Below are 27606 nucleotides of genomic sequence, written 5' to 3'. Positions count from 1 at the left end.
TGCAATTTCATTATTACAGGAGAGAGATTTTTACCAAATCAAAGCATATTTTTTCATTTTGCATTGGCAGAGTCTGATGAAATAATCAAATAAGCAATCAGAAAATGCCCAGCAGTAATCCTTGTCTGGGTGAGCCACCACAGACCTCCTCAGACTCAGAACATCTCATTCCACTCTGTGTGGGGCTGGACCACATGATCACAGTGCACAAAATTGTAGTTTCTAAAATGTGTCTATTTCAGTTCTGTTCCCCAGTAAAAGATAAAAATCAAATACGAGAATTCCCCTTAGGATTGATGTTCTGAAGGAGGAGCAGTATATAAATATCTTAAATTACCTCCACTGGACAGTCCATTTTGAAAGCACCAGTCCCTTGCAGTGATGTTAACTAAGCAGCTCAATATGAAGGCTCTAATCTTTCTGTTGTAGCTAATTTAAGCTGTCTAGCTTTATTGCCTGATGTCCCATCACAGTTTTCCGACATCTAGAATTTAGCACTCTACATTGTAAAGCTGATATCAAAACACAAGCTGACTTTGAACCTCTGATTTTCAAAGAATGCATAAATTTCCACATGCTTCTCACAGCAGCATCTAATTTTCAGACCTGGTATGCCAACAGCATCTCAGAGGTTATTCCTCCTGGCAGATCTTGATGAAGAATCCTCTGCCATAAGAGGAGTTTGAATTGTTTCCCCTATGCTACATGCTGATGTTAATGAACAAGATACTGCCTCTGCTGATGACACTGGAAACGGTTGGCAGACTCACCTACTTCAATTCCCACAACTGAGAGAAGAATCTGAAGTTACCTTGGGAAAGCCAAGGAACATCATCACTCATATGAGGAGGTAAGGACTTTCAAAAAATAGAAAACAATCACAGGGAAGAAAAAAATTAGTATGGCTTTTGAGGGCTACCTTTAAGCATAAATCAGGACCTCACATGAGGGCAAATGTAGCTGTACACATGCAGGTAAGTGCGCGTGCTCATGTATGAAGTCAGTGGCGAATTTTCACTCAGAGATCCAACCTCATCTTGATATGTCCCTAATCCTAAAACATTTCTTTTTTCACTTCCATCCCAATATGGAACAAGAAGCTGCTGCAACTTCATCTTACGCTTCCCACAAATAGTTCTCATTCATGTGCTGTAAATTAATTAGAAAACTACTGCCCATTAAACTCACCTGAGAAGACTGAAATTATGACAGCATCAGTTTTCATTTTGTGATAGGTTCTTCACTTTTTCATGCTTAAAGATTGTATATTTTGAAACGTCAGCACACTGGGATCTGTGAAAACTTGATACATTTTCCATTTATGTAAAATGTTTAACACTGGAGCAAGAGTTTGTCACCAGAGAAAGACTATGAAGGTGTATTGGGTTTGCGTGGCAAGGTTTTGGTAGCAGGGTGGCTACAGGGGTGGCTTCTGTGAGAAGCTGCTAGAAGCTTCCCCTATGTCTCACAGAGCCAATGCCAGCCAGCTCCAAGATGGACCCACCGCTGGCCAAGGCCAAGCCAATCAACGATGGTGGTAACGCCTCTGGGATAACATATTTAAGAAGAGGAAAAAAGTTGCTGCGCAACAGCAATTGCAGCTGGAGTAAGAACATGAGAGAGGAACAATAATGCAGACACCAAGGTTAGCGAAGAAGGAGGGTGAAGAGGTGCTCCAGGCACCAGAGCAGAGATTCCCCTCAGCCCGTGGTGAAGACCATGGTGAGGCAGGCTGTCCCCCTGCAGCCCATGGAGGTTAACGGTGGAGCAGATATCCACCTGCAGCGTGTGGAGAAGGTGGTTGCCCAAAGAAGGCTGTGACCCCGTGGGAAGCCCACACCGGAGCAGGCTCCTGGCAGGACCTGTGGACCCGTGGAGAGAGGAGTCCAAGTTGGAACAGGTTTGCTGGCAGGACTTCTGACCCTGCAGGGGACCCATGCTGGAGTGGTCTGTTCCTGAAGGACTACACCCCATGGAAGGGACCCTTGCTGGAGCAGTTCATGCAGGACTGCAGCACATGGAAAGGCCTCACCTTGGAGAAATTTGCAGAGAGCTGTCTCCCATGGGAAGGACCCCATGCTGGAGCAGGAGAAGAGTGTGAGGAGTCCTCCCCCTGAGGAGGAAGGAGAAGCAGAGACAATGTGTGATGAACTGACTGCAACTCCCATTCCCCATCCCCCTGCACTGCTTGGAAGGGGGAGTTAGAGAACTCGGGAGTAAAGTTAAGCCCAGGCAAGAAGGGAGGGGTGGGGGGGAAGGTCTTTTAAGATTCATTTTTTATTTTTTCATTACCTTACTCTGGTTTGATTGGTAATAAATTAAACTAATTTCCCCAAGTTGAGTCTGTTTTGCCCATGACAGTAACTGGTGAATGATCTCTCCCTGCCCTTATCTCGACCCACGAGCTTTTTGTTATATTTCCTCTCCCCTATCTAGCTGAGAAGGGGGAGTGATAGAGCAGCTTTGGTGGGCACCTGGCATTCAACCAGGTTCAACCCACCACAGAAGGCATTCCTTTTTTCTTAGTGATACACCCATAGGCTTATGAACCTAGTGTGTTTTAGGAACTAATCCACACAGTCCTAGAAGATTAGATTCTGAATTTCAATCAATAAATTAGCTTATGGACATAAAATGGCAAATAGCCATGCTACCCCCCCAGCGCCTACTGATCTGTGCAGGCAGGCTTTTGTGCTACAGGTTAGCTGGGCTAGGCTGACTGCATTAATTTGCAACCACAATTTCCCTTTCAGCTCTGCCTTTTTGCTATAATATGATCATCTTTGGGGACGATTTCAGAGATCTTCTAACAAGCATAGTGTTTTGTGGAGGTGAACTAACAAGAAATCAGGAGATCTGTTTGCCACAACAACGGCTACTTTATCATCTGATCCAAAATTAGGTATAGACTGCACCCTAAATGAACAAAAATACAGCAGTTTTACAGACCTCTGAAGTCTGATCTCAGAAATAAGGTAAAAATACCATTCTTTTCCAGAAATAAACACAGTATAATAAAGCAAGTGGTAGTGGGGTGCTTTTTGTCTAATATTGTGTAAGATAAAGACACGGAGCCTAAGCGTATTTACATTGCAATCAAACTGCTTCAAGAACCCGGTCTACAAATGTCCTCTGCACAGAAGTAATTTTAATTTAAATATAATTTTGAAAAATTTCCTCTCTTCTTCTTACAATCTTCTGTTAAAATTGTTTAATAAAAAAGAAATATTTATTCAATATTCACAAGTATATGTAAATATTTTTACTCTTTATCCCATGTAACTGCCATAAACTATTTTCAGTTATTGCAATTAAAATCAAATGGAGATTTGAAAACAATTAAGCAATAAAACAAAACCTGCCAATGTAGCTATAATTTAATAATATTTTTTAAATAAACAGCTATTCAGGATAGACTCTTCCAGCAATGATTGCATAAGGAGATTTTTATTTGCTAATATAAAGAGGATCTGAATCTGAAGGTGCAGAAAATGTCCTTGGGTGAATTTTTAGCAGGACCTAGGAAGAAATTAATTCTGCAACTCTTATTATTGTTAATGGGAGTTATTCAGCCAAATCTTCACGCACGAGTCACAATTAATATGTACCCCTTATGGTTTTTTCTGCATAATATTTGAAATTAATTTCCATAAACAAGTTCCCAGCAGTTATTTAATACAGAAGATCTGATTCTCATTCCACAAAGGTCCCTTGATTCCCTTCAGCATAAGCCTGGAAGCGTAGCAACATTAAAAGGAGTAAAGCACCTGACTGAACACCTTAAATTAAATCCTCACCCCGGTGTAACTCAACTAACTTCGACAAGCTAGCCCAAATTTACACCAGTATAAATGAAACCAGAATCAGACCCCTATTTCTACAAACCAATTTGTTCCTTAGCTCATCTACAGTGACATTTCCACATCAGTAACTTTTAGATGTGGTCTATAAACACTTCACCTGCTTGCTCTGCTGGCTCCAGCCAGAATTCAGTTCCGGTGGGTAGTATTTATTCTCATTAGATCATCCCAATGTTTCTCTTAAATTTGAGACGGTTATGCATTACTTCAGTAAGAATATGCTTCTATATGAGAAGAACTGAGGAAATTTGATTTCTGTTTGCTCCTCTCTTTAACCTCACTTGCAAGAAAAAAGTAATCCAATATATTTCAATATTGGTCCTGTCATTCACTGTTTTTTGCACAAGGCTTCTTGATTTTCTTAGCGTCTCTTCTGCAAAGGAACTGCTGAGTTCAGCATAGTGAATACTTTTGTACAGATGAAACGTTTTAGCTTGCTTGCATGCACCACAAGCCACACGTGGAAAAAACCCTACCACTGATTACAAAAAACCTATGGATACAAAATGTAAGGGCCGTGACTACTTAGAACAGTGTTTGGGGGAATCCATTTAACTACATTTTACTACAGACTTTTTCATTTTGAGACTTGCTCCACTGGCAGTGGTGACTAGATAAAAAATCCTGCTGGACAGGCCTTCTCACTGTATTGTAGAGGTACCGCTTGCTCTGCTCCTGAAACCCCCAGACCTGAGAATGTGGGGCTTTACCATCCCTGGTGATGGCTTCTCCGTGGTGAATCAGCTATGTTCATGGTTAGCACACACATTATGTACGAAAAAGTGCTGTCAGTGTACAAGGCCTAATGCTATCTGAACTAGTTTGAGCTTTCTAGGATTTGGCACCACACAATAGCTCTCAGGAGATCTGCAGGCATGCCAGTTATTATACCCACTCAAACAACTTCATCTTATTTGCACTTGTTTCGGACAGAGTCAAAGCAACAACTTGAACAGTTTTGCCCTTGCTTTTGCCATACTGTCTTAAAAATCTCCAGACTATAATACCATTTGCCACAATACCTGTTATTGCAAGTTACCTATGCAGTCATGGCCAGAGTCAGCTAGTTTGCACAGATGAGTGGGTGTTGACAATATGCTAGTCTGCTATTTCTACCGGAGGTTTCTGTTCCTCCTCATTGATACTAAAAAGACATCCACAGTTACTAGCTTAGGCTTAAGTATTTATGTAATGAATCCCACCCTGGCAGGCCTACTATTGAGCTAGAGATGACAAAAAATGCCTATTTAAAGTACTTGAGAGGACCTTTTGTTCTCATATTATCATTAACAAGAGACTGTTTTTTGTTCTAATATTATCATTAATAATTTGTACTATAGAATATAAGTTTACAAAGTATTTGGATGATGCTAGTCTGGGGAAAAGCTGGAAATGAGCTCAGAAGCTTATCAGCTTGTGCTACTGCTTAAAGAGAGGTTGTATTACTGAGTAGCCCTTGGAAGAAATGCAATTATGTCTGCACGGTGCTGCAGATGCATTAATAAATCCTGCCTCACTTGAGGGTCTCCATGGAACCACTTCCCTCTCTCTGCATCCATAGCCCTGGTAATTTGCAACCCAGATAAGCTACCCATGGATGACAGCCAACTGCATTTCTATACCAGGTCTACATCTATATCTAGCTTACAGATCTCTCATTCATTTTCTCTGATATCACTGTGTCATGTACACACTGTCAGATTTTGCCATCTAGTATCTTATTTGTGATTTCTAAGAATCAGAAGGCATCAAAAAGATATCAGAGCATAGTCTGTAAGAATATAGAAATAATGACTTTCTGTAATTGTCCTGAAAAATAAAAATGCAGCAATGAGTAGCAGAGACAGGATAAGACTCAGTCATTGATCTTTGTATTTCCGGGAGGAGGCAAAATGTTGTTGATACCTGAAACTACAGCATGTTTTGTAAAACTTCAACCCTAAAGAGGTTTGCATTTCAGTCATTTGGACAGTGAAAATATAACTGTTTATCTCTGGAGCTGCTCTTGTAAGTAAAAACATGTATGTGCATAAATATTTCTAGTAAAAATTATACTGACTTGAAATAGTATGAAAATTTTATTCTAGCTGTCTTACACCTTTCTGAAAAAACATATTCTAACTAAAAAAATAACCAAAAAATCCCCCAAAGCCCAAAACCCCATATGCCACACAAACCTTGAAGAGTAATCATTTAAAAGGAACAGAAGATATATCTCTATATATTCACAAAGAAAACCCCATATGAAAGTCCAAAATCTTATAAACATATAAACAACTAAGATCACAAAATCCTCAAAGACTGAGTGAATTCAGGGATATACAGAAGCTCATTCTCTTTGAAAAAAATTAAGAGTATTTTTATTATTTAGGTGCTTAAATATCTGGAAGATATTTAGATATCAAGTCAAAATAGAAAGATATCAAAATATAATTAAAAATATATAAGAAATAAAGTATTTTAACAGTGGGAGCCAATTGCTGTAAATTGGCAAGAAATGAGAAAAAGAGCAAGAAGATTCCACTTCCAGGCCCGAAAAGGCACGAAGACCACATCTAAGCTAAGCATGCTCAGAAAGAACAGGGAAAGAGAAGAGGTACACTGCCAGCCCTGCAACCCTCACCAATGGAAAATGTTTCTCAACTAAAACTCACTATTTTTAGTTGAGGATCTCCTTCCTTTTGAAATAAATCAAACCCACATATTTCATTTAGGTCAGCTCAACATTAATCTGAGCCACAGCCATACCTCATGCCTCCCCGTCTTCTGTACCAACTGGACTATTAAATCATCTCACCCTGGCGTACTTGGTCCTCTTTGGCTGACTGGGTCGCTGCATCATGGGAGAGACATGCTTACGGATACTATAACTCAGGTCTCCCCTATGTATGAGTCACAGAGTATGGGCTATCTGAATTTTAGCTATGGTAAGGCACTATGCACAACGCATGGGGGTAACACTAAGTCCAAATACAACACTTCAGCCTTTTTTAAAATCACATGTTACGTGCCACATGTCTGAAAAATATTTTAACTTTTTTTTATAAACAGAAGACAAATATGAAATGAAACTGACATTATCAAACACCAGACATGCCTCATTTGTTTCATCTCTTCTTTGAGTAATTTCTATACATTAACATTACTTGGTTTTGTTGAATATTGTAATAGCATCTATCATAACTACATTATGAAAATTTGTCACACAACCCCTGATCCTGCAAATCTGTCTGTATAAACATCCTTCCCCTACTTAATAAGTCAAGCAAATCTACAAATACACTCTCGCATAAGAAAATGATTGCTTCCAAACTGATGACACTGGGAAGCTTAACTGGTATTCTTAATTGATTCAGGCATATACCATAGGAATACGCCATACTGTTCCTATACTATTCTCTTTTTTTTTTTTATGTTGAGAGAATGGTGAAATTACCTGTTACAGAGATACTAAGATCCTTCAGTTTTACTTGCTTTTGGTGAAAGTATGTCTGAGAAAAACCCCAGCCCCAAAATCTCAAATACGGAAGAAAAACCCTGAGGCTGGAAGTCTCTGCTCTTGAAATGAGTCCTATAAAAAAAAGGAAAGCAGCTCTTTACTGGTGCAAGAGTATGTCTTAACAGTCCTTGAGGCCTTACACTAGGAACCCTGAATGCACATGTATGGTTACATAAATACTTCCAAGTATTAAGCTGCAACTTCGAACTTGCCTAATCAACAGTAATTCAAGCAGAAATATGATAGAAAAATCATTAAGAAAAATAATTTTGCTGACACAGACTTCTATTAAAAGCATCTTAAATTGGAATGGCTTCTTACAGAAAATGCTTTTCCCCCAAAAACAGCTGTAAGTGATTAGTCTATAAAAAGATTCATTTCTCCTAGAATAGAAAATCAAACAGGAACAGCTTTGTTCAAGCATCTGCTAGCAATGGAAAACATATTTTGTCTTTGGCCAAATGTCTGAAATAATGTTTTTATTCTGGAAGTGTTTTGCTATTTTATATTCCCCTCATTTTTGTTTTGTAGATTTCATGCTGTATCCACAACAGTGTTATTAAAACCACTAACTTTTTTGTGTTCCTTAATAAGGAAACCTATGGTTTCAAATTAAAAAACACCACCAGAATTAACATTTGCATAGTCATTGTAGAGGAGTGATTAGACTAATCAAAATTCTTTGATTGAAGAATGCTTCTCAAGTGTCTGTCCCTGGTAATTACTGTGCAACCACTACATTCTAGGGGATATAACTGAAGGCCTTCATGCAAATGCTTTTTTACATAGCAATTCTCTGTTTTGTTTTGTTTTTTTTTTCATTTTATATATATTTATATATAGCTGAAGTGACTAGAGCTTTAGGAGCTGGTATTTTCAGAAAAATAGCAAATCTTGTGGAACTTGGTGTGAAATCACAAGTGCTAACAGTAGAAAAATCTTTAGTTCAGTTTTCTTAAGACAAAGGCAGAAAATTTCATTTTCTTTCTCCATTTCAAGTTTAAGTGTGATGCCACAGGTTTACTGTACACTATTGAATCCAAGAGCTGAACCCCCTAAGTCAAAACAAAACAAAAATACAACAGCAATTATTCCAAAAAGTCCACGTGGTCTTAAATAATAATACATCCTTCTTATGATGCCATGTGAATGTATTGCACCTTCTGATGCATTTGTCCTTGACTTTGTGAGATAAGGAGATTATTCACTCCATTTAGATTACTTTCATACAACCAGCAGTTTGACTCGAGCAAGGCATCCACAGCCTTCACTAGTTAAGGACGTAGCTAATATATTGAGTAAAAGCTCAACTAAGCTAATTTACAAAGAATCATTAGTGACAAACTTTTATTTTTCTTTTAAAGCACTTGACAGAAGAGAGGTAACGGCATAAGAACAGTTGTGGAGGAGGGAGTGATCTAACCTGGTGATCACAGCACTTGTGCCCATGCTGGGAAACCCAGGCTCCTCTCCTCTGCTTCTTCCCCTGGGCTTCAGCCCTCGCCTCCCCACTAGCAGGAGACTGCCCTGGTTTTCCATCAGGAGGCTGTTCTGGGATGAGAGCCTTCTCCAGCTTTCCTGCTGAACTTGCTAAATTTTGCAGAAGAGGAGAATCAGAGACCAAGAAGCCACTAAACAAAAGAAAGAAGAGAACCTGATTCTACAGCTTTGGGAGGAGAGTCTGTATCGCAGTGCCTGCTCTAAAGACTTTGATCGTACCTTATAATAAATAAAATACATAAACAGCCTTTAGAACAAAGACTAGAATCATCCCCTGGATTCTTCTCCTCCCGTGAAATTGGGAAACATGGATAAAAAGAAAATGAAAGCAAGTTACATCCTAACTGAGTGTTGAAATCGTTAGGAAATGATCTGAAGGGAAAATACTCTTCTTATTCTCTGGCTACATTTCCGAACAAGAGTAATACCCACTGCAGGGAAGGTATACTGACTTACATTAGGTGTACTGAGCACACAGATATCAGATTGGGTTTTTCCAAGCACAAGATAGCAGTTTTATTTCTGGTCACAATTTGCAGCTTTCAACATGGTTTAAATATAAAGTAGACACCTTGCTACTCAGCCATGGACAAGACACAGGAACATTCACAAATGGGAAGGTCAGAGACAAAATATTAAGCACCTTGCCAATTTTACTGGTAAAAGCTATGCTCAGATTTTGAGCGCTGCATGCTTTTACTTAGACAGTGAAGCACCCTTTTACACACAATAGCAACTTGCCCAAGGTCAGACCACAGACTCAAAGCTAAGAGCAGCTTCCAAGACCACAAAGGTTTTAACCACTGCATGTTCTTATCTCACCAGAGTAAAGTTTAAGAGCAGCTATAACACAGAATATAATTGCTGCATATTTGATTGAAGCCACTATATAGGATAATAACAGTCCCTTCTTACAGTGTATAGAAAATATATACATCACACAATCTCACCTTTTTTCTCCACTGACAATGTTTGAATTATTTATGTAAGTAGTAATTGGAAGGACGATTAAATAAAACCACCCGGAAGAAGCTGCGCATAAATTGCGCTATGTTTTTGCAGTCACATTTAATACCGCAGCAAAATACACATAAACCATAAACCAAGCTTATGTCTATGAAGGAAAACATAGAAATAAATAATATTATTTTCAATTCTTAATTGATCCTTGGCCTGATAAAGATAGCATAATGCTTTCACACTGCCTTCTTTTTCAGAATGGCACAAGAGTCTCCTTCCACAAGGGCCAAAAGCAATCAGCACTAATAGCACCCGCCGGCTGCCAGAGCCCTTCCGCTCCCACCACAGTTGCAGCAGTGATGCTCTTCTGGCAGGAAAGGGAAATCACTGACATTGTTATGTCCCTAATAAAAACTGTTGAGTTGGTGATTCGGTACTGTCAGGCACAAGTGTTTATCTGATAGCTGTTCCTGGGAGTGAATGTTGTGCTAAGTGCTCTGGAGGAAAGGAAAGCAAAAACCAAACCGGGATCCATCTGTAGCGTTTTATGTTCATACTGAGGCAAGACAACGATAGCAGGCTTTAAAAAGATGTCAAGGGAGGTGGCTAGAAAGAAGAAAGAGAAAAAAAACAATGTTATTAATGGGTCACTTCAGTCTAGTTCCTATCCATGTTTTTTCACCCTATCATCAATCTCTATTCACTGTGGCACAGCTGGCAAATAAGGCAGATCATTACAGGTGAAAACTGAACCACATGAGCAGACCTGTGTGTAAAAGCCTGCTTAACAAACAACATATCTTTGTTTTTGTTGTTGTTTTAAACAAATGTTAAATTCCCTGAAAAAGATCTTTTGAGACATAAACAAACAACAGGTCTCCGTCCTTTCATCTGATTTCCACTTTTGTTTAGTCTCAGTACTTTGTTTTGTGTTTAAAATGTTCATGCTTGTGGTTTACTGATACTGAAAAATTAAAATCTTTTAGCATGAAATTTAATTTCATGCATTACTTAATAAACATTAAAAACAATATCTAGTATCTTTTATCTTCAAAAGAGCAATATTTTATTACCACAGAGGTTGCAGGACTTGAAAAGTTAAGAGTATCACATTTATCACATATCCTGATAATTATTTCAGTTCTTCACTTTTACAATGCCTGGTACAAGGGAACCCTGATCCATATACTATAAGTAAAACCAATAAAGCACAGGATCCAAGATCTCTTAAGTCCTGTATTACAGACACTGCCTCTTTGGTACTGCAGAGCTACTCAAGAAACAAACAGATATCTATTTAGTTCTCCCTCCTGTATTTCTCCTGGTTTAATAAACACACTTGCTTTGTTAGCCATAAATTACAGATGATTAAAGAAGAAAATATCAGGATCTTTTAATTGTTAACTTGCAAGACTGGTTATATTAGGTACTTCCTACAAACACCTCACCTCAGCTATCCTGGGAAAATCCTAATCCTAAATCTGGGATTATCCTGATAAATCATGCATACCCTGCTCTTTAAAATGATTTAATGTAACTTACTTTCACTTTATTGTAGCTTTGATTGAAATCTTAGCTCCAGAAGTATTTTTTGTAAAGGTTCCTTTATCTTCGACTGGGCCATAACTCCAGAAACTGAACCTCTCTCCTTACCTCATAATTATAAATGTTGAACTAGGACAACATGAATTTAGAACGGACAAGAAACCTACTCCCTGCCTTCATGGGCTGCAGAAAAATAACTCTGTCAAATCCCATCAGAGATTAATCTTAAGTGGGGTCAGAAGAAGCAATGGCAAAATCTCCAATGAATGGACTCACCAAAGAATTCTCACACACTTGAGAAAACACCACAGGTAACATCTAGAATAAAAACCTGCAAAATAGCAATAAACAAAGAAAACTCACTAAAGAAATACAGACAACTTAGTCTGAGATGAAATTAGTGCTCTAAGTAGCCAGGGTAGTTGATATTCTCTGTGTGTGGCAGTTGATGCATTATTTTTGAAAAATGAAGTGTGGGTTTAGACAATAAGATTCATACAAGATTAAATGCATTTCTAGACATACCTGAAAAAAATAATTTTCTGTTGATCCAACATTGCCATAACCCTTGCTATTTAAGTACTCCATTATTTGTGCCCTTTCTATGCACCTTTAGGCTAATGAAATAGAAACTGCTTTTGTCTCCCAAGTAATTATTATAGAATTATAGAATGGTTTGGGTTGGAAGGGACCTTAAAGATCATCTACTTCCAACCCCTCTGCCATGAGCAGACACACCTTCCACTAGGCCAGGCTGCTCAAAGCCTCATCCAGCCTGGCCTTGAACACTTCCAGGGATGGGGCATCCACACCTTCTCTGGGCAGCCTGTTCCAGTGCCTCACCACCCTCACATTAAAGAATTTCTTCCTTATATCTAATCTAAATCCATCCTCTTTCCATTTAAAGCCATTACCCCTTGTCCTATCACTGTGTGCCCTTGTAAAAAGTCCATCTCCAGCTGTCTCGTAGGTCCCCTTCAGGTACTGAAAGGCTGCTATAAGGTCTCCCTGGAGCTTTCTCTTCTCCAGGCTGAACAACACCAACTCTCTCAGCCTGTCTTCATAAGAGAGGTTCTCTAGTCCTCTGATCATCTTCATGGCCCTCCTCTGGACTGGCTCCAGCAGATCCATGTCCTTCTTATGTTGGGGGCCCCAGAGCTGAATGCAGTACTCCAGGTGGGGCCTCACGAGAGCGGAGTAGAGAGGGAGAATCACTGCCCTTGACCTGCTGGTCATGCTTCTTTTGATGCAGCCCAGGATACGGTTGGCTTTCTGGGCTGCAAGCACACATTGCCGGGTCACGTTGAGCTTCTCATCAACCAACACCCCCAAGTCCTTTCTCCTCTGGGCTGCTCTCAATCCATTCTCTGCCCAGCCTGTATTTGTGCTTGAGATTGCCCTGACCTGCATGCAGGACCTTGCACTTAGCCTTGTTGAAGTTCACGACGTTCGCATGGGCCCACCTCTCAAGTCTGTCAAGGTCCCTCTGGATACGCATCCCTTCCCTGCAGCGTATCAACCACAAAACACAGCTTGGTGTCGTCGGCAAACTTGCCAAGGGTGCACTTGACCCCACTGTCCATGTCGCCGACAAAGATGTTAAAGAGCACTGGTCCCAATACCGACCCCTGAGGAAAGCCACTCATCACTGGCCTCCACTTGGATATCGAGCTGTTGACCGCAACTCTTTGAATGAAACCATCCAGCCAATTCCTTATCCACCAAGTGGTCCATACATCAAATCCATGTCTCTCCAATTTAGAGACAAGGATGTCGTGCAGGACCGTGTCAAATGTTCCACTACAAGTTCTCCAGAAGAACTGAAATGTTTTGGAATTGGATATTCTGTAGTCTAGGTTTGGAAACTGAATCCTATACATTGAGATGAAAACTTAAGACATGCCCGCAATGAATAACTTGTGGACCCACAAAAAAGATCATTTCACTATAAACACCAGCACTGTATTTTCACCCTTCTGCTTCCATGATTCATCTCTCTTTTCCTCCTCGACACATGTGTATATTTTATGGTGCTACATGAAGGATATGTTCAATTTCCCATTAAAACAAAAAAAGGATTTAACAGTTATTTGAGCTGGCCTGAGAAGCTAAATAGCATCTGGTATTAATGTACTGCAGCCTTCATCTATTTATACACATACACACACGTATAAGCATTTTCTTCATTGGTGTATTAAACCTTCCCCCGGGAGCAACAGATGTGCCAGCTTAGTGTTCGTCTGCAAGATGCTCTTCTGAAACCTGCCCTCTGCAGCATTTTATTAGCATTATTGTGACAGTGACAGTCTAGAAATTTGTCTTTTCAAATCCCAAAAAGTCTATTCCGAAAACAAAATTAAATGCACAGAGGAACTTCAGTGGAAGAATCTAAATAAAGGGAGATGTGCAGACAGGGTAGGCACTCTCTACTTTTAACTACCAAGGGTTATTATTTGCTACAAGTGGCTTCAGTTTACAAAATCAGGGAAGAAAAAAGCCCAGACTTACAGGAGATATTTATCAAGTATTCCCTAAGGATAAGCTGGATGGTCAAAATGTGGTGCAGCCTTACGGCAGCACCTGAATGTCTGGCACCTGAACTCCATGATGAGGCCAGACCTCATGGGAGAGAGAACAACTGAGTTCTGGTTCTCCCAACGGCGGCTCAGGTCTGTAGCCCATGAGGTAAAAGACCACCTATGGTAGCACTACAGCTTTTAAAATGTGCCCACTTAAAATTTCCTCATTGAGTCTAAGCCTTTAGTTTTGTTTTTCAGCATAAAACCAAAGATCAATCTTTGAGTGACACATTGCCCAGGTTTACCCTTGCAGAGCTGCATTTGTCAGATAGGATCACAGTCCAAACAGTGGTAACAGCAGTGAGACACTGTGCCAGAACCTCTCCTGGCAGAAATTTCATGTCATGTAAGGTCCTATCATTCTTAAAGTACACCAAGTACATTTCTCTAAAATGACATTCAACCAATTACAATATTTCCCTTATAAAACCCCACAGTGTGGTTCTAGCACAGTCTTTCTGGCTGATACATTGTTTGTACGCCCATCTTTCAGACCCTCTCATGCAATCCAAGACATATAAGCTATTCTGTATGTCAGTAACTACTAATGGCTTCCTGAGAAGGTTTTGGTGTAAGTAAGTTCAGTGAAAGGTATAATTTAGCAAGCAGATTTAGCAAGCAACAGATAAAACAATTAGACTAAAGATCTTTTGTGAAAGAAGTGGCTGGCAGTACACCCGCAGCTAAGGCTGACTTTGTAATTTAGCAAACAGGTTTTATAAGTAGCAGATACAACAATTAACAGAAAAAATCTTTTGTGAGCGAAATAACTCATCAAATATGCACAGAGAAGGTACATTTGCATGAAAATGATGCGTAAATTTCCACTGAAAAGCAATCTATTTTTTCCTGCCTTTTTTCCCCCTCTTTATATTACTAGGGTTTGTGGTAGGAGAATGATGGAAAACAGAGCACTTAGTAAAGAAATAAATTCCAAAAGGGGACTGTGGATGAATTTGAAGCATCAGCCTAAAAAACTTTTGCATTAGAACTCAATCATTCTGCACCTCAGCTATCCAAACCCTGGCGTTTTTTAATCAAGCTTTCTTGTTTTATGATTACTATGCTTTACTTTAACAAGACATCTGCAGCCAAATGTTGACTGACACAGTACACTGTAAAATTATTTGAAAGGATGTGACAGGCTGCAATTTCTGTTACTTTGTGTGGAGGAAGGGGAAGTCTGTCACCAGATTTACTGCTCAGTCCTTGATCTCAGGTAACTATTTGCTTACATAGCATTGCAAGTGCACACAGAGCTATAAAATGTTGACAAAACCCATGTTTATTCTCTGAAGAACTTAGGACCTTGGTTAACCATTTGAAAAGTGTATTTGCCCCTTCGAGTACAACAAAAGCCGCAGGAGATGGAGAGTGTTCCCTTTGACAACTCAAAGCTGTGAGCATCTCCTCCCAGTCATTCCCTCCAATCACTACGAAGTCTCTGGGGAAGAAGAATAAATTTGGTTTTCCTGAAGAAGATAACAGGACTCCAGCTCTGTATTTATCTTGCTGGTGTGCTATAGAGGTCTCAGTGCTGGTCTCGACAAGGTCTGACTGCTCAGCAGTGCCCTAACTTACAGCAGTGCATCAAGTATTTTCAGTCTGAACTATTTAGATAAATGGACCATTCAAGTCATACATTACCTCAGCTTTGAGAAAAACGAGGACCTGGACACAGATTTTGCAAAAGGCCTCCTACCTGTGCCATATGTTGAAGAAATGGTGAGAAATGGTGTGTTTAGACACAAGAGCTCTACATTTACTTTTCAGTCTTTGCTGAAGGCGTTGTTCCCATGAATGGCCATCTGGGTGATACCCCAGCTTTTGATCTGGTAGATCTGAACCTGTTATATTATTCTGTCTGAACTGTGTGAAATTGAATTAAGAAAGGACATTAAAGATACTAGCATATCTTTTTTTCCATCCAAAAAAGAATCAAATTACATATCGGGTTCAGATGGGACAGTCAAAAGACAGCTTGGCTTTTCCCTTGCTCTTCCTTTTTAACTTTTTTGTTAATATTTTTTATGAGGAGTATTTTTATACATTACAAGGCTCAGATTTTGTTCTTTCAATACATTCCTCAGTTAACAAGGCTGTTTTAGCATTTTTCTCCATTTCAGTGCTTAACGAAGTACCATGTAATATTTGTTCAAGGTATTTTACACCTCTCCAAGAGAATGAATCCTGAATTTCTAAAACCAACAATTAATTTATAAATTATAATACCTTCTATTCAAAACACAGAAACAGATAGTAAATAAGTATAATCATAGCAAATCTACATATTTGGGAGAGATAAAACAGTAAGATTATAGGTCTTTCTTTGAAGAAAATTATTTTCTTCTTTAAAAAAAAATTAAAAAGTTTATTAAAATTCAAGTCAGTATTTGACTGGAGCATTCACTAGAAAGACAGGAATTGAAAAGCGTAGTATTTCTGTTTAGATAAAGTCAAATTCTCTAGTAAAATTACATTGTACTTGTTTCCTAGCACCTTTAAACTGATTCCAGTAAAATTTTGTTTTATCACTGCAGTTCCCAGTATTTAAGACCCTTTAGGATAGTCTCACAAATAATTAAAGAAGCTTTTAGAGGTATACTAGAAACATTCTGCTCTTGCTCAATCTTTTACTTCTGACAACTCCTGTTTTATTATGCATGAAAAATACTTTCGCAGACTGTAACAGCGTAACAGCTTAGCAGCAATCTCCCTTACACTACAGCAACCTGCAAATGAGGAGCTATAGCAAAATAGTGGAAGTTTCATCCCTATCTCCCCTCTTACCTTCAATGATTCATCCAGTTCTTTTTGTTTGAACAACTGTCAGCTTGCCCTGCAGCATATGCTGCTAAAGGCAATTCATTCTGAACTGTACAAAAGATATGTCCAACTTACCTGTTCAATATTTGTACACAGTATGTACTTGTCCTCTAGAAACAGTTTTAATTATTATTAGTTAATTATTTCCCCTCAAGAAGCTATAATTGTTTTCCTCATCAGTTTGTTTCCATACAATTTTTATCCCATTGATGGGTTAAACAAAAGATTGTCTAATAAATGATGTTTCAAAATGTCACTAAGGGGGATGCTTCTGCAAGGCATAATAGCTCAGCACTTCTCACAGGATTAGCAATACGTCTGTTGTCTTCAGGAGCAGATATTCTACTTAGGTTTAAAAACACTCTTGTAACTTCAGACAGCTCTCTCCTAAACAGGTCAATCCTCTGCAAAGCCACTTCTTTGTATGACACAAAGCCAGGAATCAGAAATTCTGATTTGAGACAAACCCAATGTGACTTTCCTTCCTGGACACAATATTTATTCCCATTTGATTTTCACCTTCAGTACAACACTGTTGGAAGAGAAAACTTACCTCTAGCAGCACTACTTCCATCTTCCAGCAAAGACACATGACAACAAACATGCCTTCCGTGCGAAGGCTGACTAATGGGGGCAGTTACCAACCTGGTGATGGACTGCTTTTTTAATTACCTGTTCTATTTTAATCAGGAGCAGCTGACTCCATCCTTTCCACAGTTCTTCTGGCAACAGAAATAAGAAATTTCACCTCGGAATATAATTTAGGGTAGTCTTAAGAGAGATTACCAATACTGGAATTTTAGCAAAATACAAAGCATGTGTAGATTTGGCAGTTTAAGCAAGACAATTGGGTTTTCCAAGTTCTGATGTATGCAGACAAACCTCAGCTGGTAAAGCAAAGGCAGCATTTGTTTGCTTGCTTTTTGTTTAAAAGTCTGTAAGCAGAACAAATGCAACAGCTGTTTTAATCAGTAAGTAGGAATTATAAATGTCTGCCATGTTTTAAGCTATGTTTATTTTGACTACATCTAAACCAAAATGCTGGAAGACACCTCGCTAAGCATAAGGATTGCAATTCCAGCAATCTCCAGTTTAGGTTGTCTCCAGTAAAAAAGGGACACCATTTTCATTTCAGTGATGATGAGGTCACGCGACTGGTGCTCAAACAGGAGGCAACTTCTTCTAGACTACTGGGTGAAGTGCTGCTGTGACAGGTGATTAGCCAAGGCTCTCTGAAGTCAATTCTGACAAGCCTCCTGTAATGAGGCCCAGTTCAGTCTCTTCCGTAGGGCAGCTTGTACCCCCTTACTCAAGCAGGTACTTTTACCACTATTTACAAAGCAGCCTCTGTACACGTACACAATCAAATATGCACTACAAAGAAAATAAAAATAAAAATCAGCTCACCATCACACTTCTTCAATCTGTGCATGGAAATTTTCCCATCAGCGCAGTCTCTATTGCATAGAGTCCTGCCTCCTGTTGGAGGGTGACTTTTACAAGGGATCTCCAGATTCTACGCCTCCATAACCGTGTATTTCTAATTCTCAGTTGGTGTAAGCTTTCCCCTTCATTCAGGACCAGAGAGACCCCTCCTTGTAGCCTCTCTTTGAACTTCATACCTAGGAATACCTCTGAACTGAAATGCTGTGATTTTCTACTCATTAATTTCATATTGTGAGAACAGACTCCTGCAACTGAGCTGTTCATTCAGCCAGCAGTGGTCGTCTCTCCACAGTAATTCCTGAGCCCACTTTCAAAGCAGCTGTGACAGAGATGGACACAGCGCAAAATTTAAAATGTTGCTACGTTTCTGAGTATTTCTGAAAACTGGCAGCTGGACAGAGCAAAAAGCATTCACAGTGAGGGAAAGAAATGCTGCAGAGAACTTGGTTGCCCACTATTCAGCATGGCCCCTGCCAGCTCCCACCACCTGCACACCCCAGAGCAGCCTCTGAGCCCACGCACACATCCCTGGCTCCCCTGTCCCTGGAGCTGAAGGGAAGGAATGGAAGCCAAGGAGACCACAGCTTGGGATGGAAAGAGGAGAAGATGAAGGCGGAGTACTGGTGGTATACCACGATAGTTTTCGTCATCTCTAAATACTTACAGAGCTTGAAGATTTATTTCTAACAGTAAGATGTAAAAAGCACATTTTGCTGTCAGTGAGACCAACCAGACCTACTAGTGTTTTCAGCTTTTGCAAATCATCTAGATTCTGAAGGCATGGTCCATTGATGCACTGCAACTTAGGTATTTTAAGAGCAGAACAATGAGTTTCTCCTAAAATCTTGCTTCAGTTTAATCTTTGTGCTATAAATATTATACATAACATATAGAGCAATAAAACATGAATTGTAAATACAATGTATGTTTCTGTTATTTTTAATATATTTCCGCATAAGGTTCAATCCAACATTCTTAGAGTTCAAAGAGAAGGTTGCCCACTTACACACCTGGCACTAATCAGCTCTTTTACTATGTCATTCACTCATATTCAAATAATAATTAAATAATTCAAATATCTGTTACTAACTTATATCTTCAATAAGACTTCCTCAGTAATCACTAAAATTGCTCATAATTATTATTTTTTTAAAAGTTATGTGCAGGATATGAAGCTAAATTTGGGGATGTGGATTTACTTTTCTGAGAACACGTTAGTCTCCACTGTAAGATGTCAAATATCTTGGACTTCAGTGAGATTCTATGTCTGAAAGTGTATTCAGAAGGAAGGGCTTACAAGGTGAAAGTCTGCAGCTGCCATTTTCTCATATATTTGTAGCAGTTTGTACATGGACACAATATAGACATAAATGCTCATGTCCCAGCTTTAAATTAGTGACTTTAAAATGGAACTTTCTTTAATGGCTCCTCTTATTTCTTGAATTTAAAAACATGTCAGCTATTAACAAATAATATGTTCATTATGGTTTTCATCATCTTGGACTCTGTCCCAGTAAGTAGTAATACGCTCAGTGGTAATAATCCTTGACAAGTTTGACTTGTGTTAATGTACTCCAGTAAGAGCGCAGGTGATACATCCCCTGAGGTACCATGCTGACATAACGCATCGGTGTTCACTTTGCAGATTACCTATCCATAACAGTGCATGTTTGCAAGTTATTTTGAAAATGGAAGGCCATATCCAACCAAGCATTGTTAACTAAAATTTAGTAAAATTATCACATCTATAAAGAACAGTGTGAAAGGCTATAACAAAAACGCATACTTTTATGCTCACGAATCAAAAAGAAATTACATTTTCTGCATTCACCAGCTCATGTATAATATGCTTTGAAATTGAATCACATTATCACTTCAGCCAGTACAGGAAGTATCATAAAATAATAGCTATGTCATAAATTGCTTTTTTTCTAAGGACTTGCTAAAGCAAATACTAAGGTTTGATAGCATATTGCTTCAAATGGACTGCATCAGAAAGGGGGAGTGCATGAGAAAACATCTGGCCAAATACATTGCATGGGCAAAATGACTTCAATGAAATTAATGAGATGCATACTACTCCTCCTCCCGTCTTGCAAAAAACCTGTGAGATTTTATATGTTCTGAATGGGCATATTCCCAGAATCTGATTAAATAAATGAATTTGGACAATTGAATAACTTCATTTTCATGTTTTTGAAATGTTTAGTTTGATGTAATCTCTTTCTCCATAACTTTTTTTTTTCCCAATATAAATTCCCCATTCCATCAATGCCTGGACATTCAAAAGTATTTTGAAACAGGAGTAAACAAATCTGGTGATATGTCTGAAATTACTTATTTCTGAAGTAGATAGGATGGAAAACACTTGCATAATTCTCCAATGGGAGCCTGTCTGCAGAATTTATCTTTGCTGCATTTTCTAGTATATGTAAACTTTAACGAAGATAGGTTTTAGATGCTTAAAACTACAGTTCTGGTGTATATTTCAGCCAGTTTATATGTGGATACAATTCACACATTCCCATGCACTGATCTAAAATTTAGAACCTTAACATGGAACTCTAATATTACACTTTCATTTCTATCTTGGTTAAAAGCATGTTAGCTAATAGTAAATACCACCTTAATTAGTTCACTTCAATCACCTTGAACCTCTCCCATTAAGTAGCAATATATTCAACTGTAAATATACAAACTATGAGATTTTTAAAATGTTCAATTCAGTAGTTTAAAAAGTTGTATAAAGTTCATCTAAGAAGAATTAAATATTAGCCCAGAAGCGTTTTGGGTTTTTTTCCCCTTCAACTGTGTTTAAGAGAGCTTTTTATTTAGGCTAGAAAATAGAGGGAAAAAATCCCTTCTCCCTTATTCCCTCTTTTTACATGAACAGCACTATGTGTACATTCTACAAAGACTGTTACAAGTGCAGAGAGATCTGTGGGAGATCCCTTCTTAAATAGTGGTTCCTGATTAAGTTATCAAAAAAAGAAATAAAAAGGAACACCAGTAACATTGTCCTGATCATCGCTAGCACTGAAAGTCATATATGGTCAACTGCTGGAAGTCTGAAACAACAGCAGCAGTGGCTGAAATCACCTATGGAAAAAAGTCCATTAATATCCAAAGAAAACATTGATACTTTTTCTTTTTTTCCCCAACCCCAAACAAAGCCACATTTAATTTCAATAGGCTTGTGAGTTGATGACTGGAAAACATTTCAAGACTTCAATTTGTGATAACAGAGGTTTTACTGCAGAGCAGATGAATAATACTTAAGAAAGCAATTCAAAACTTGGTAAAAGAAATTACAAGAAGCCTTCAACAAACAAGCAATGGAACAAAATCATTTCAAGAAGACTGTAAGGAAGCCAAAGGGGAAAAAAAACCCAACCAAACAAAAAACCCTAGAAAAATATAAGAAAAAATATTACACAAAGCACTGATGAAATCACTGGACAGAAAAAACTTGGGCAGACAAAAGTTTTGGAAGGAGGGGGCTCCAGCAGCCACCAGTGGTGCCAAGCAGACACAATATAAAAATGAAAGAGTGTATGGTAAAGAAGGAATCCAGTGTGTTCAGCTTAATACCTATATTTAAGACACCAAGTAAAGCTAAATTCTTCAAGTATTTCATGTTGTGTAATAGTCAATGAAGGCAGATTTAGGAAAACACAGCCTTTGTCTATAGACTTGTAAAATGTTTTTTGACTAACAACAGAGGGAATTAAAAGTGTTTAATTTAGCAAAACATGTAAGCACAAGCTGTCTCCCAAAGTTTAATGGATGGGAGCCTAATCCAGGTTGAATCATGACCAGACCAGAAGCAGTAATGATAAAACAGGCAACCCAAGAACTGGAAACGCTGAACAGATATTAGAAGCATAGGAGGAATTACAAGTTGCAAAACCTTCAACTTATCCAAACATCGGATCCTGACCAGGCCAGGTGTTAAGACAAGCATGGATATGAGCATTGGACCAGCATCACCAAGATGCAACACGTAAGTAATAGTTAGGTTGCAGTGACAAACAACACGGCAACAAAGACATTGAAGTCTGCCAAAACCATCAATACATTGCCTAAAAATATGTAAAAGGACATGGGGGGGAAAAAAGAGGAGACAGATGCCAAATTAACAGTAAAAGTCTTAACAACATCAAGTTATTTGCTAGTCTCAGTAATTATAGAAATAAAAGTTTATCATCAGTACCAGGAAAACAAAAAGGATAAAAAACATTTGCCAACAGATGACAATCAGTTCTCAGCAAAAGTTATAGGCCAAAGTAATATAAAGTATCGACACTACTCCAAGAGTATATACTCCAACAGGTAATACTAACATATAAGAATGGTCTTAAAAACATTTCAGTCTCTTTCACAAAATTGATTCAGTTTGGAGAGAAGTATTATGGGGGGGGGAAAGATAAAAAACTCTGTGTTCGCATTCTATGTGCTGTGAGAATTGGTAGAAAATTAAGCAACAGGTTTTGCACTGAACTTTGGCTTGAACAAAGGCAAACTGAATAGTTGCAACTCTTACCTTGTTTTTGAACTAGATACTAGATGTATTTGGAGTATCACATAAGTTGATAGCGAAAAAAACAAAACCAGATTAAATGAAACCAAGTATGTTCTTTGTAGATGGAATTAAAAAATGTCTATTCTTTGAAGAATGGCTGATGACATGATTTCCATGCAAAAAAACGAGTCAGGGAGACAGAACATGATGAGGTACAGAACTGCCTGGAAGTGAAAGTATTACCATGGTAAAGATGGGGCAAACTACAAACAGCTGACAGAAAGGCATACAATATTATACAAACATAGCACAGGTTCCTCCAGGCCAGAGGTTCATCACTACTGGACTGTGGCATCCCAAACTGAGACCTGATTGACTTGGGCTGAGAGCTCTGTACAGGAAGGAGTAACAGTGCTCTAACGCTTGCTATGCCCACAGAGGTGGGAGCTGAAAAACAAAACCATCACCATTATTTCATCTGTTGTGCCACTAGGAAGGAACTAGTCATAAGCCTCAAAGCCACTGCAGGCTATTTGGTGTTGTATATGTGATGTCCTCATGACCACAGGGTTCTAGTTCCAGAGTACAACTCTCATGTACCACAGCTTGACACATATTGTATTTTAGTATGAGTTCTGTGTTACATCCTTCACATAAAATACCCGTAGCTAGTAGAGTGAGTGGATACAGCGTCTTGTCAATTAGATGTGCACAGTCTGTCATCAACATGCTGGCTGACACAGAGCTTTATTACAAAGACTTCTGCTGAAAGACATTAGAACGTTCCCCAGGGATGCCAAAATTAATTGACAAGCCTGGAGTTCACTGTTACTGAGAATTGCCTTTTACTCTGCAAGTTATTTACCCATGCATGCAGTGTTTAAAAAAAAAAAAAAAAACAAAACAAAACAGAACCAAAAAAACCACAAAGGTGCACAGGTGTCAATGCGTTTCAATCCATTTAAGTGCGAAAAATTGACTGCTGATATCCAGTGGTGCAACTGGCAGGTTTCGAACATGTGTGCAGCAGGGGGAGGTTAACTCTCATTGAATAATTCATTATGCCTATAAACTAGAGTAACAGGAAGTGAGAAGAGGTGTTTGCATTATCACAATCATATTTTTCCTCGTATGTGGTGAGCTGACAAGCCACTTCCCTTTCATATTTAGTATCTGATAACAGCCCACTAACGACAATCTGAGAAAGGGTAAAATGGAGGCTGGATTCTGACAAAAGAGACCTAGCAGTTGTTTTTTGAGAGGAGCTATTCTCAAAAATTTTACAGGTCATAATAGCCAATTACATGGATGGAAAAATGCCAGCCTGTAAGCCCCTGCCGCCAGACACTGCAGCCTCAGGACACTGGTAGTGTCACCACCAATCTCCTCCAAAGAGCATAATCTAGATTTCTGGTATGCGAGCTCATCTCTCACCTACTCTGCTGGAGCACCAGAGCACACACCAGTAGAGTCTCTGCCACCTTTGCAGCAGGAGGAAGAAGAGCGACCATCTTCCTGGGGACAGCCCTCTCCCTTGGCCAACCAAATCCCTAAAAAACTAATAACAAAAATATTAACAATGCAGTATCTGGGAGTAGGACAATATTTTCTTTTTAAAAGCAGACATTCAAGTCTATACTATTATGACTTCATTACCCCAGATAACTAGCTGAAATAATATCCCTACGGCATTATACATTTATATAGCAAATAAACAGGGCATAAGTCCTTATAAATGCCAGTCATGTAAAGGCATTTTATCAAATGTTAAATGCCTAAATATCTCTGAATGCCTGCTTGTATAAATCATTGATTGGCATGCACACAGCATTTGATGATTTAGGCCTTGGTTCCATTTGAAATAGATAACTAGAATCTAGCTTTGCTTGGACACATGAAAACATTACCATATTGCCTCATTTACTTTTAATCTCCTCACATGCAGTATAAAACAAAAAGAAATCTATACACTAAACTGGAGATTCTTTTAAATAGATTCATTTATATGTGTTGTGTTGGTTTAATGGAATTCGTGAACTTGGAGTTACATATAGCTGATGGAAATTTATTCCATCTCTTTTTAAATTCTTACCTTTTCAGAACTATGAAGAATGTATTTGAAGCAAGAGAATTACTGGTTTCAAGATTAGTATTCACTGTGGTCTGCAGATGAACAAAAGATGTATGAACATTCAGAGAAAGCAGATAGGATTTTTCTGTTTATACATGCATTCTCTAAATGTGAACAACTCTAGCTCAGTAATTTTCTAGTTTTTATTTCAGGCAGCAGAGCAGCTGTGACTTCATCGCTTCAGTTTAATTTTAATTGAATGTGCAGTTTGGAATATATTAAAATGACATATTTTAAAACATCTTGTATATGAGACTGCTGAAAATCCATTGGACTTTAAAGTGAGAAGAGCATAGTGTACTGTGTAAACGGATGACATTACTGATCATAGTCCTCCCCTTCTCTGCACCCCAAGCCCAAACTTCATTTACCAAATTGCATGGTTCTATGTTAAAACAGTATTGGAGTGGGTAATATTTGCTGCTCTACGTGACCTATAATTTTTTGCTGTGAGAAATAAGACTTTGAAAGGTAGCTGTTCAAGACTTACCAATTTCCATTCCTAAGAGGTTTCCTTGGAGGGAAGAGAAGTTCATATCTGAAAAAAGTTTCATAACAAACCCCAAACCCCACACATTTGTTTAATTAACCATAAGCATCCTTTCAGTAAAAAATATTTTGAAAAAATTAAAGAGTCTACTATTTTCTTATAAAACATTTTTTTTAAAGTACTGCAGTTTGTTTCTTTTTTTAAGAGATGAAACCTGAAAGATAATGTTCAACTGTGATTTGAATGACATACTGTATTTAAAATAATTCAGTTTTTAAGTGTTGTATCCACCAGTGAATTAAAATATTCTCTCACTTCACTTGTTGTACATGAATCCCTGGAGTATAATTATAACTGTGTATCTGTGTCTACCTAAATACAAGTCAACAAGACAATTTTTATTCCGGTAAAATTCTTTTGCACTTGGCCAATATTCTTTGCCAATTCTTTTGGTTACAAACCAAAAGTCTGTCAGCTTAGGCCTATGATAAAGGATTCCCCCAAACCCTAGAAGACTATTTTCTACTGTGATTTTATCATTTACCATTTTTATCTCAATAGTAAAACCTCCAGATGGAAGGTATGCAAATAAAAGATTATATACTGCTCTTATATTTCACAGTGACACCTTTTAATATGTCCGTTTCCTGCTAAAGGGAAATCTGTAACACGCATGTAGGAATTTTCTACTATCATTTTTTTGAAAATGTGCAGGATATCCTTTTCACCAGCAAAGCACAAAACCTAAATTAAAATGTATTAAAACATACAAAAAAATCCTTCCTAGAAGTAAATTAAGAATGCTTGCAGGAACACCATCTCAGTTTCCTTTGCTTATGCTTACACAAAAGCTTATGCAATTTCATTTCTGCCCAGCAGAAGACAAATACTTAGACTGGGCTTCAAAGTATCATAGAGTATCATCTCTGACGATGAATGCAATTGCATAAACCTAAAACCTTAGTTGAATGGATTCATGACCACCTCCACCATGGCCATGCCCCCCTGTTCCAAGCCACTGCAGTGCTCAGCCACCAAAGCCCAAGTGCACAGGCAGGCATGCTGCTGAGTGCTTTCCAGGAATTTGCAAGGACATGGGACATTGCCAGGCTCAAAAAATGTTTTGTGTATGCTGGGTAACAGACTTACATTTAAAACATCTGGCAGCATTTATCGCCTTTAAAATGTTAGCAGGTCATGGTCAGCTCTAGTACTTCACAGGTTTACCCACCACTTCTTCAGTCTCTACATGGACTAATGCTTTTGTTACCGAATACATGTGTTAATGGCACTTCTTAATTTTTTTTCAAGCAGAAAGGTCACAGACCTTTTCTATTGACTAGAACTCTTCTTTCCTTTTCACTAAGGTACAACGTTAAGTTAGCTTATGCAAATACAACATGATTAAATTCCTAAGGAAGTATGCTCATGTATATATACTTTCCTCCATTTTCTTCCACTACAGTTTTCTATTTTGATGACTATATATTTTTTTCATGATGCACAATCCAATTTCTGAAGCCATTAAATAATAACTTATTGTTGACACTAAATTACTAAAAATGACACTATAATTATCTTGTTCTGATGCTTTTTATGCTAGGGTGTTTTTTATTATTCTGATCATATCACCTTATTACATTTTTTCAAAGCTAATATTTACATTGTACCCCATCCAAAAAATCTTTCATAAAGAGGTAGCTAATAAAGAATAATTGGTTATGTAATATTACAGTCCTTGGAACCTATAATCCTACGTGGTTAGAAAAATTAATTGCAACACCTTAAAAATAGAAACTCTATTGCTATTCATTAGAACACACTGACTCAAACAGGAGTTCATTTCATTGAAAAATATAAAATCAAATTTGTTATTTAAATGTGTCCCACTTCCCGAGTAAAGACAAGAGTTCCTATTTGGTAAGATGAACCTCCAATGTATTTATGAGACTGAACAGAAGTCATCTGTGTATGCCATCAAGCTGTCATTTAAACCAACACTTAGTAACAACAACCAGTAAGACTGTAGCCTTCAAGTTGTGTTGGAAATACGTGTAAGTATATACATCAGGAGAGGATTTTGCACTTCGCAAAAATGTATTGATATGATATTTATACAATTGTTTCTTCTAAGAAACAAATCTGTTTAGATGTAAAGAGACAGAGAGAAGAAAAAGAAAGCTGTTAGATGTTCATCGTAAAACATAACGCAGCCTTAAATCAAGTGAACGCTCTTCTAAGATAAACC

General features: G+C 38.2%; 1 long non-coding RNA gene across 1 annotated transcript; it reads right to left on the bottom strand.

Moving 5' to 3' along the window:
• Positions 1–9775: 9775 nt before the first annotated feature.
• On the bottom strand, positions 9776–24285 carry LOC148055698 (uncharacterized). Its single transcript, XR_015705171.1, has 3 exons — positions 24172–24285; positions 11641–11695; positions 9776–10425 (listed from the first exon to the last, which is right to left on the bottom strand). It is a non-coding gene; the product is annotated as an uncharacterized LOC148055698 (long non-coding RNA).
• Positions 24286–27606: the final 3321 nt, after the last annotated feature.

The sequence above is a fragment of the Nipponia nippon genome, unplaced genomic scaffold (genome assembly GCF_047370975.1).
Source record: "Nipponia nippon isolate SJK-2023a ecotype South Korea unplaced genomic scaffold, ASM4737097v1 scaffold_2, whole genome shotgun sequence".
NCBI lineage: Eukaryota > Metazoa > Chordata > Aves > Pelecaniformes > Threskiornithidae > Nipponia > Nipponia nippon.
The sequence above is the reverse complement of the archived record's forward strand: the minus strand, read 5'-3'. Positions and strand labels throughout refer to the sequence as shown.